Raw genomic sequence first — 12,821 nt, 5'->3', positions numbered from 1 at the left:
AAACCACACAGATTTTAGAAATGGTAGATAAATGATGATATTAGTACTAGGGATGTAAATTATGGAATATTTACTGAATTAAGAGATCCCGTGAAAGATAAAATTGTCAGAAGTTCATAATAAAAGGGTGAATTGTCGTAACTATATTGGATGAGTAATTCATGAAAAAAATTAAAGTAGAATAAATTAGGTATTATTGCACTTTCAGTATGAGAATAAACCATATAATGTATAATGATGAAAATGGCTAATTGATATGATGAATGATTAATATAGTAGAGACTGTGTTGGGATTTTCGGAATCTCGAATCGACAACCGAATCGATTTGCAAAGAGAGGTCGGAACAGTTTCTGTGTTTAGAGAGTAAGGAGATTGAAAGATAGAGAATTGAACAGCGATTTATAGTGGCTCGACTTGTCAACCAAGTCTACATCCACTACCTTATCTCCTCACTAAGGATTTTCCAACAAATTCACTAATTTGTTTTTTCTTTTTCAAGGACAAAGAGATAACCTTTACAACTCCCTAGTTTTTCACGGGATAAACTAGAACCTTTCCCTAGCTTTTAGTAGGCTTAGCTAGAACCAAAACACCTTTACAATGAAAGGAAATGTAAACAATAATTAAGCTCTTTACAAGAAAACCTCTCTAAGGTAGGTGTTTACAAGAAATTTAAGCTCACAAGAATAGAAATATTTACAAGAGAAAGATGAAATAAGAATGGAAAACTCTTCTCTTGTGTTTGATTGCTTGGATAGTTGTTCTATATGTTCTTCAAGTGTTTTTAATCATGTATTTATAAGTTGGAATGAGTTTGAAGTCGTATATAGCCATTGGGGATGTTTTGGAGCCATTGAGGATTCATTTTCTGCAAAATAAAACTGCCCATAACAGGGTGTATCAGTACACTATCAAGGTATATCGGCACCCCTTCATTAAATTTGAATTTTATGATCGTTGGGCTGAAATTACTGTAGCAATGTATCGATACACTGTAGATGTATCAATACACATTTTACATTCGATGTTTTTGAGCTGCGGTACTGTTCACACAATATCAGTATTATTCATACAATATCGGTACTATTCATACAGTACAATATTATTCATACAGTACAATACTATTCATAAAAACATTTTTGTGATCAATTCCAAATTAAATGGACTTTGAATTATTTTTGTAAACTTTGAAAACTTTGAATAAATTCAATTCAAGTCCAAAAACATTTTACCATAAATTGTTATATCAAAACATAATTCAACAATCTCCCCCTTTTTGATATAACAAAACATTTGAAATATTGTTTTTGGCAAAACTCCCCCTTAATAAAATGTTTAATGAAAAAGATATCAATTGTTTACAAAAGGATATCAATTGTTAAAAAGATACCAATTGTTACCAATTGTTGGAAAATATATGAAAATTTTAAGTTCCCCCTTTTTTCATTAAGAAATTGAATTTTTCAAACCATACTTCTCCCCCTTTTTGTTATATCAAAAATAATTCAATCTTTAAAGTTCTAAAATAACATATGGAGAGTAAGTGTTAAATTTTATCTTAAAATCATTTGAAAAATTAAAGCTCCCCCTCAATAAGTGCTTTCCAGAATTTAGCTTTTAAAACTTGACACTTAAACAAAATTGAATTTCAACAAAGAATAACAAACATGTTAGTAGCACATGAAATTCAATATATCCAAGTCTAAAATACTTTATGCAATATCAATTGTTGAAATTAAGTGCATATGCATAAAGTTTTTCAAAAATGTTATGCATTTGACAAATTTTGATATCAATTGTTAGAGAGATAACATTTTCATTTAAACCACATTCATAAACATTTAAATTTAGGTCAAAAATTTTAAAATATGTAAAATCAAAGCATTTAAAAAATTGATATAAATTGTTAAAGAGATATAATTTGCATTAAAACAAATTTTGACCAAATTTTATTATGATGAACAAAAATTATGAAAAATCATTAAAACTTTAAAATGTTTATCATACTAATTGTTTTCGACATACATGAGATTAAAAACAATACATAATTATTTAAAATCAAAACTCATGCATGCTTAAACCAAAATGAGCAACCAAATAATCAAAATCAAAAGCATTAAGCTTAGAGGTTACCCATTCCTTTTTCATGTGTGGCTAGAGCATCTTGAATATTATCATTTTCATCACCATTTCTCCCACACACCTACAATAGACATTTATTGGGATTTTGGTATCCAAATTGCTTTGGATCCTTGGACGTTAGTTTCAATTCCCCTTGTTCCCTTAAGAACCCATACTTGTCTAATTTTAAAATATTTTCTTTTCTTTATAGGACAAGTATGTTCCAAATGACCATGAAAATGGCAATGTGAGCATTTTGCCATTTTTAAACATAATAAGTTGTTTTTAGAAATTAATTTATTTTCTTTTGTTAAACTTTCAAGATTAACTTTTAAATCAAAATTTTATTTTTCTAAATCATTTATTTTGATTTTTGAAAGCTCTAAATCATTTTTCAAAATTTCATTTTGATTTTCAAAATCAACTTTTGCTTTCAAAATCGTTTTATTTTCAATTTTGAGTTTTAAAATTAATTAGTATATTTGGAATTCATGGTCTCAAATCCCAAATACATATTTTTATAAGCATCTTGTAACTCGTCAAAAGAATATGAATTAAATTCATTTGAATTAGAAGATACCTCGGGCTCTTCACGAGCCATTAAAGACACCACCTTTGTTGGTTCTTATTTCTTGTTTCCATGGATTTTCTCGAGCTTATTCCAAATCTCCTTGGCATTCAAACATGAAGAAACTCCTTCATAGATATCGGGACGTGTTAAGTTGAGCTTTCTTCCGTTCTTGGTCACTCTACTTCTTCTGTTTGTTCTTTGGATAAGAGTAGTCATTCTCGATCATCTCCCATGCATCAAGATCATTGGATTGTATGAATAGCTTCATTAATTTCTTCCAATGACGGTAGTTGGCTCCATTGAAGTATGGAGGCTTGTCGGTTAGTAGGGAGTCTTTCATGTAGAATGAGCTGGAGGTAGAAGCTATCTTTTCAGTTGTGTCGGGAATTGGTAGAGAGTCTTCTAGGATCGTCTCAAGGATGTTAAGCCTTCTAAGGAGTTAAGCTCTGATGCCAATTGTTGGGATTTTCGGAAGCTCAAATCAATAACCGAATCGATTTGCAAAGAGGGGTCGGAACAGTTTTTGTGTTTAGGGAGTAAGGAGATTGAAAGATAGATAATTGCACAACGATTTATAGTGGTTCGACTTCTCAACCAAGTCTACATCCACTACCTTAGCTCCTCACTAAGGATTTTCCAACAAATTCACTAATTTGTTCTTTCTTTTTCAAGGATAAAGATATAACCTTTACAACTCCCTAGTTTTTCACGGGATAAACTAGGACCTTTCCCTAGCTTTTAGTAAGCTTAGCTAGAACCAAAACCCCTTTACAATGAAAGAAAGTGTAAACAAGAATTAAGTTCTTTACAAGAAAACCTCTCTAAAGTAGGTGTTTACAAGAATTAAGCTCACAAGAACAGAAATATTTACAAGAGAAAGATGAAATAAGAAAGGAAAACTCTTCTCTTGTGTTTGATTGCTTGGATAGTTGTTCTATATGTTCTTCAAGTGTTTTGAATCATGTATTTATAAGTTGGAATGAGTTTAAAGTCGTATATAGCCGTTGGGAATGTTTTGGACCCGTTGGGGATTCATTTTCTACAAAATAAAACTGCCCAGAACATGGTGTATCGGTACCCTTTCATTAAATTTGAATTTTATGATCGTCGGGCTAAAATTACTGTAGTAGTGTATCGATACATTGTAGATGTATCGATACACATTTTACATTCAATGTTTTTTAGTTGCGGTACTGTTCATACAATATCAACACTATTCATATAGTACTGGTACTATTCATACAGTACAATACTATTCATAAAAACATTTTTGTGCTCAATCCAAATTAAATGGACTTTGAATTATTTTTGTAAACTTTGAAAACTTTGAATAAATTTAATTCAAGTCCAAAAATATTTTGCCATAAATTGTTATATGAAAACATATTTCAACAGACTGCTCAAAAATAAAAGATCTTGAGGCCTAACTGTGTATATGACAGAAATATGTCATTTATGCCAGTTAGATGAAAGATTAAGTAACGTTGAGTAAAAGAATAATGACCTAGCTGTGCATTTGGCAAACAGCTGTCAATTATGCTAGTTAGACAACACTGTTGAGTAAGAGAATAAAGAAATTTTAATGTATTGTGATATGAAGGGATGATATATATATATATATTGTACAACAAGGCATAATTGTATGAATGGGTGTTATAAATGGAAAGTATACTAGTGTATAAAAGACATGTAAAGATGACATAATTGAAATGCATATAAGTGCATTATAATCATGAATAGATACTACCAGTGAAACAAAGAATAATGACTAAAGAAATAAATGGAAAAAATATAAAGGAAGATAGGTATGCTAGGCATACGAAAATGAATTAAGAAAATTTTGAACAAAATATGGTTTAAATAAGGAGTATGGGATACTTAAAGAATATACGATTTAATACTAAATAAAAAAATGTGACATATTTATGTATAATAAAAGGTTACGTTATATTATTATGTCTCACTAAGTAATTACTTAATGTGTGTTTATTTCACGTGTAGGTAAAGACAAGGATTAATGCGTAAGGAGTGTAGCAGTAGTAGCAGCTTTCATCAATTAAAGGTTGACTCATCAGTAATATTATGGAAATCTTATTCAATTTAAGAACTTAGTTGGCATGTAATTAAATTATGGTAAATATTTTGTAATGTAATTGAATGATAATTTTTGTATGTTGTTTTTAAAAATATTTTATTTTGTGGTTAATCGAATTGAAATAAATTTTTACGGGTTTTCAAATGAAAAACATTATTTTAATGTGATGTGACATCCATATCTCGTGTACGGAAGAGTATACGGGAGATGGTGTTACATTTATTGGTATCAAAGCTATAGGTTTAGCCAATTCTCGGCCGAAACCGAGCTTAAATGAACTGAGAAAAAGGATTACATGCCACTAAGATTTTCAAAGTTACTGATAAGGTGTCATTAGAGTGTAATTGATGACACTCCTTACTAACAGTAATGTTGTTATTATGTATGTTCTAATAGATGTAGGAACTAAGGACAAAAGTAAGAAAGTTGATATTATTGAAAAGAAGGTCGATATTAAAAATTGACTTAAGAGAATTCAACATGATTTTAGTATCATGCTGTAAAATGATAGAAGTTGCTAGAGATTTTCCTCCATTCTGGGGGAAGGAATACCTCATTGTTAAAGATGATTATGCATTTGAGGAATTTATTAAAAAGTTTGAACAGTTTACAAGAGAAGTTGAATTGGATGAGGATTCATAAGAGATATCTGAATATAGTATTGATTCCGAGATTTCTGTAGGTAAGCTTAATTAATTGAAAAATATTTAAGTGAAATATTAAACTGTTCAAAGAGTTGTTAATTTGAGTAAGAGGAAAGTAGTAAGAGGAAAGTAGTAAGCGGTAAATACACTGACCGCTAAAAGCCTATAGAAGATGAATTATTAGTGGATCAAGTGATTATGAGTTTGTTTAAGAGTAAATTGGGTTACTAGTGTAATTTTTGTATTAATTACTATGATATTATTGCTACAAAGTTGTCAAGTCTTATTATTTAATAATGTGGATAATTAGACTTTCATAGTCGTGAGATAAAATATTTTAATTGCTCGAGAATATTTTAATTAGATATGGAAAGTTACTCGAATTTCTCGCAAGAAGGAAATGAAAAGATTTTAGAATAAAAATATTCTATTTAATTTAATCTCGAGTGAGATGATAGCAACAAGCCCTAGTGGATTGTGGTGCAAAGATGACTTGGACAAGATAAAGATTCTAGGGGCTATGTTCCCGGTGAACTTGATGAAATTATCATTGATGATTTAAAATCGTATTGAGTATAAGTTGTTTGTCTCTAGAGATGATTATTTCAAAAAGATGCAGAGGGTATGGAAATTTTAGTTTTTAGTGAGAAAGTAAAACCATCGCCCAAGGTGATATTGATAAATATTATAAAGAAAATGATGTTAGAAAGATCTATATATATATATATATATATATATATATATATATATATATATATATATCTTTTATGGTTAATGTGACAAATACTCAAATCATTAAAGTAGAAATGTTTGATAAATTCACAAAAATTTGGTAATGCATAGATGCCTTTTCAGGTAAATTTATTGAGTTACCTCCATATCGAAAGGTAGAATTCAAGGTTAATAGTTATTAAGGTATTGAACATGTTTCTATGATTTAGTATTAAATGACTTAAGTGAGTCAAGAGAATTAGAGACTCAATTATAAGAGTTGATTGATCAAAGTTTTATCAACTCAAGTATTTCATATTGGAAACTATGTGTGTTATTAGCGAAAAGGAAGATAAATCTATGTGGTTATGCATAGATTTTGACAGTTAAATAAGACTCTTCGAAAGAATAAATTGTTTGTCAAACTATTCAAGTGTGAAACTTTGGTTAGCAGAGATGGTTTTCTGTGACCATATTGTTTCGACATAAGGTATGAGAATAGATCTTTAAAAAAATCTCATGTTGTTGTAAATTGAAAACTCCCAAAGAATTATCCTGAAGTTTGGATTTCTTTGGGGCTTGTTGTTTACTATCGAAGGCTAGTGAAAAACTTTTCGACGTTAGCTTTGCTGCTAACCAAGTTTTAAGGAAAGATAAGTCTTTTTGTAGAAGTAAAAGGGTAAAGAGAGTTTCGAAATACTAAAAAGGATTGTAACTGTGATACCAATGTTTATACAAATTGAGTTGGTAAATATTATATAGTTTTTACTAATGCATCTATCAACGGTTTAGGAAGTGTGCTTATGCACAAAGGTAAGGTTGTGGCATATACCTCAATAAAGTTAAAGACTCACAATAGGAATTATATACGCATGCATTAGAGTTGACCGTCGTTGAAGGTCTTAAAAGATTGGACGTTATAATTTGTATAGTGACTGGTACTATAGTTGTGATAATTACAAAAGTATTATGCTGATTCAAAAAGAAAAATGATTGAGTAACAAGAAAGTGGTAAAGTTTTCTAAAGGTATCACTTTGGAAGTAAGTATTGCGGTTGAGACTGGATTTGAGAATTATTGAACCTTAATATATTTTATTAGTTAACTGAAAAAGAGTTAATACAGATCTGGATTAGAGAAATCCAGAAATAACATAACCAAAACGATTTCTCTAATTGTAGTAGTGTGGTAAACGTGCAAAGTTTTTCTTTAAATTCGAGGACGAATTTTCTAAAGGGGGAGAATTGTAATACCCAAAATATTAGGTCAGAGACTAAATTGAAAAGAATAAAAAATTGATGATTAATTGAATAATTGTTAAAAGATGATAAAAATGATTTGGAATAGTGTTTTGAACTAAATTGTAGCAATAAAGGAGTTAAGAGGGCATTTTGGTATTTTAAGAGGAAAATGAAATTTAAAATTTGTTAGGGGTTTTAAATAGGAAGGAAAGAGGAAAGTAAAGTGTATTTCTACAGTTCTTCTTCTTCTCTTTCTTCTTCACGTGGGTGTCCTCTTCTCCCTAACATAAGGTAAATTCTCCTTAGCTAGTCTTTTCTTTAAATTATGGGTTGCTTTAGTTATGTTAAGTGATATGTAAGCTAAAGGGTGGGTTAAATCGAATTAAAACAAATATATGGATGAAATATTAGAGATTAAAGAAAATGGGTTTTGAAATGATATGTTAAGATATGGGTGTTTATTGATGTTTGCTAGTAGTTTTGAGTTGTCATAGGTGTGAATAAGAAATTCAAAGTGTTAGAAACAAATTTAGAACATGTTGATAAATTGGTAAGATTCTTGGCTTCCAAATTTAAGATAGAATATTGGATATTAAGATGAGTTAAAGTGTTATAAGTGGGATAGAATAAGTGTAGTTAAGTTTAAAGGGCTAAAAAGAGGTTATATAGGAAGAATTAAGTAAAGTGTTGGAAATTTTCGGGCTAAGAAGCACTTTTTGAGTAAGGGGTATCGGTACCTGTTGAGTGGGTACCGATACTACAAGGCAAATTATGAGGAATTGATTCATGGGGTATCGATACCTGTATGAATAGTATCGATACCATATGGAAGAGGTATCGATACCTATGTGGAGGGTATAGATACCAGGAAAACATCGAATCTAATTTTGGTATCGATACCGAAGGGGGGTATCAATACTATAGCATAGTGGTATCGATACCATGGTGAGGGTATCGATACCAGATTATATCAAAGCTAATTTTGGTATTAATATTGAAAGGGGGTATCGATAATAAAATAAGGTAGTATCGATACCATAGTAGGGGTATCGATACTAAAGGGCCAAAAATTTTAAGTTGGGGCTGATATTGTTGTAGAAAAGTTAATAATAAGTATTTTGATTAATATTAAGTTATAATTGTTAGGAAACGCACTAACAATTGATATTATGCATGTATTTAATGAATGTGAGGTTAATCGAAATCAAGCTTCCGAGGCAAGTAAAGCGAAAGGAAACGCACTAACAATTGTTTAATTATTAATGTATGAGTTAAAGTATGAATTGCTCTAAAAGAAAATGAAAATACTAATGCATATGGGTTCATTATTATAATGAAATGATGCTATAGTTGAAATCTATATGGGTACATTATCAACAAAAAATCATACTTTAGTTGAAATGTATATGGGTACATTATCAACAGAAAAGTGTGCTAGAGTTGAAATGCATATGGATGCATTATCAACAGAAAAGTGTGCCATAGTTGAAATGTATATGGGTACATTATCAACAGAAGAGCATGCTAGAGTTGAAATGTTTATGGGTACATTATTAACATAAAAGTATGCTATGGTTGAAATGTATATGGGTACATTATCAACAGAAAAATATACTATAATTGAAATGCATATGGGTGCATTACCAACAGAAAAATATGTTATAGTTTAAAGTACATAATGGTGTATTATAAACATGAATAGAGGTTACAAATAAAAAGAAAGAAATCATACTAAGTGTATGAATTTCTGTATTGGACGCCTTGTGTGCTAAAAGTTAAAAATTCATACTAAGTGTATGAATTTCCGTATGGGAAATATATGGGTATAAACATAAGAACTACATAATAAGGAAAATGATTTGTTTTTTAGTAATGGGTATGGAAACCACACAGATTTTAGAAAAGGTTGATAAATGATGATATTAGTACTAGGATGTAAATTATGGAATATTTACTGAATTAAGAGATCTCGTGAAAGATGAAATTGTCAGAAGTTCATAATAAAAGGGTGAATTATCATAACTATATTGGATGAGTAATTCATGAAAAAAAATTAAAGTAGAAAATTTTAGGTATTATTGTACTGACAGTATGAGAATAAACCATTGAATGTATAGTGATGGAAATGGCTAATTGATATGATGAATGATTAATATAGTAGAGACTGCTAAAAAATAAAAGATATTGGGGCCTAACTGTGCATATGATAGAAATGTGTCATTTATGCCAATTAGATGAAAGGTTAAGTACTGTTGAGTAAAAGAATAATGACATAGCTGTGCATTTGGAAAACAGTTGTCAATTATACTAGTTAGACAACACTGTTGAGTAAGAGAATAAATAAATTTTAATGTATTGTGATATGAAGGGATGATATATATATATATATATATATATATTGTAGAACAAGGCATAATTCTATGAATGGGTGTTATAAATGGAAAGTATACTAGTGTATAAAAGACATGTAAAGATGACATAATTGAAATGCATATAAGTGCATTATAATCATGAATGGATACTATCAGTGAAACATAGAATAATGACTGAAGAGATAAATGGAAAAGAAAATATAAAGGAAGATAGGTATACTAGGCATACGAAAAAAATTAAGAAACTTTTGAACGAAATATGGTTTAAATAAGGAGGAGTATGGGATACTTAAAGAATATACAATTTAATACGAAATAAATAAATGTGACATATTTATGTTAATAAAATGTTACGCTATATTATTATGTCTCACTAAGTAATTACTTAAATTGTGTTTATTTCACGCATAGGTAAAGGCAAGGATTAATGCGTAAGGAGTGTAGCAATAGTAGCAGCTTTCATCAATTAAAGGTTGATTCATCAGTAATATTATGACAATTTTATTCAATTTAAGAACTTAGTTGGCATGTAATTAAATTATGGTAAACATTTTGTAATGTAATTAAATGATAATTTTTGTATGTTGTTTTTAAAAATATTCTATTTTGTGGTTAATCGAATTTAAATAAATTTTTATGGGTTTTCAAATGACAAACGTTATTTTAATGTGATGTGACATCCATATCTCGTGTACGGAAGAGTATACGGGAGGTGGGTGTTACAATGATTACCAGCTGAGGATTGAACATATAACCTGGTGTTATTGCTGGTTTCAAGGGAGGGATTAGTGTGCTCAAACTGGATATTTCCCCCCGTGATATTAATAGCATTAGAAGTGGAAAGGGAATTTTAAATTCAATTATCTATTTGGAGCACTAGTAGAAAGAGGAGCTTTCCCTTTTCTGAGAGAGTTGCCATTTAAAATCTCAAACTTTTATCTGATTTCCATATTATTCATGATTTGCTCCGGTTTTTTTGTTGTTGAGTTTTGCTGACGTCTGTGCCGCCGTTCAACTATCATCCACGGACCATAATGGTTAGATTCCGACAAATTCACATTGTTAATAGGTTGTTCTTTGGTTTGCAGCGTTGACATGAAACCTTTCACCACTTGATTGTTATGGCCAAAATTTTAGATAGTATCATGCCAGCATGGGTTAGACTGGGGAGTCTCAGAACACGCTTCCTTTAAGTGACCAAAAGCACCCACATGAAAATCAAACATTGGGAAGATTTTCAATATGAATTAGCACTACAACAAAACTGTTCTGTAGCGGCGTTTAGAGAGTAAACGCCACAAACTTGAAACATATAGCAGCGTTTACAATCCAAACGCCACAAAAATGATACTTTAGCAGTGTTTTTTAAATAAACGCCGCGATAGAGTAGTACGTTAGCGATGTTTTAATACAAACACCGCAATAGGGTTAGTTTTATTGGCATTTTCCCAATAAATGTCGTGATAGAGTAGTAATTTAGCTGTTTTTTTACAAATGTCGTAATAGGGTTCGTTCTTAGTGGCATTTTTTGAACAGATGCTGCGATAAAGAGTACTTTAGCGGCGATTTTATACAAACGTCGCAGTAGAGTTCATCTATAGTTGCGTTTTTTCAACAAACGTCGCAATAGAGTAGTACTTTAGCGGTGTTTTTATACAAACTTTGCAATAGGGTTTATCTATAGTGGCGCTTTTTCAAAAAACCCCACAACAGACACTACAGCTTCATAGGACTACAGCGGTGTTAATAGCGGCGTTCTTACAGTAAACGCCGCTAACTCTAAACATATTGCAGCGTTTTTATAAAAACGCCATTAAAAGCTAGTACTATAGTAGCATTTTTTAGACAAACGCTGCGATATAACTATACAGTACTAGCGTTTGTAATAAAAAATGCCGCAAAAACATGTTCAATTGTGGCATTTATTAGTAGAAATGCCGTTAAGGTATAAATATATGCTCCATCCTCTTCCCCTGCTCGATCCTTAAAATAATTTAAACTCTTCCTAAAAGCTTCTTCTCAGGTACAACAGTGGGCCTCTCAAGATTCCAAGCGACGGAGTCTTCTGTCTCTCCCGACGACAATTCGGGCCTCTCACCAGCAAACTACAACACCATTGCACGGTTTGATCCCTTCTCTCACTACTGATTTATTAAAACTCAAAAACTCTAAGTTCATCAGTTATGTTTCGGTAAGTTTATTGCAAATATTAAACTGATTTCTTAAAACTCAAAAAATGTAATCCCTAACTTAAATCATTGACCGAATTTTCTATCTCTTCTCACATTTGAGTTCATTCACTGGTTTTTTCTTATTCAATTAGTTTAACTTAGATTTTGTCACTTTTTTGCATTATTTTATAAATTATTCAATTAGTTTATAAATGTTTTTCGACTACACGGGTCAGCTCTGGAAGGAGCAGACGCTGGCTGGGAAACCGGATGAGTTCCTTGTTAGTACTGGAACTCAAGGATTAGGCCAAGAAACCACAGCGTAAGTTAGAATTTTGATTTAATTTCTCTACTGTTGTTGGAATAATGCTTTACGAGTGAAATGGGAACTCAATTTTGCAGAGAAACTTTGATTAACTGTTTTGATTCATTATCGTCTCCTGAATCTGTTATCCAAAACAAGAGAAATTTTGTAACTTGATAATGCTGGCCTTGGGTTTATTTAGGTGAGATGGTATGATTATTGTCATACTGATTTATGTTGTTTAGTTTATAATCTATGTTTGAACAAAGTGCTAATGGATTAATTTAATGGCTAGAAATCATGGAAGATAGTTTCTTTGAAATCAAATAGGTAGGAATTGGAGCTATTCTAGTGTGCACTTTGTAACTTTAATTTTTCTTGGGAGAATAAATAATTTTCTCGAATCTGCATCATCTAATTGAGTTTTGGCTACTATGATCTGTGACTTTTATGAGGAATTTTATTGTTTGATTACAATTCTGGTAGGCATTCTACATTCTTAAATTCATTGATGTACGAAGTTGAAGCACAATCAAGAAAGAAACCACTGAAGATTATGCGATATTTTCCTTTAATACCTAGGCTTCAAAT

This window comes from Hibiscus syriacus, unplaced genomic scaffold (assembly GCF_006381635.1).
Source record: "Hibiscus syriacus cultivar Baekdansim isolate YM2019G1 unplaced genomic scaffold, ASM638163v2 tig00110777_pilon, whole genome shotgun sequence".
NCBI lineage: Eukaryota > Viridiplantae > Streptophyta > Magnoliopsida > Malvales > Malvaceae > Hibiscus > Hibiscus syriacus.
Note: the sequence above shows the minus strand (reverse complement) of the source record.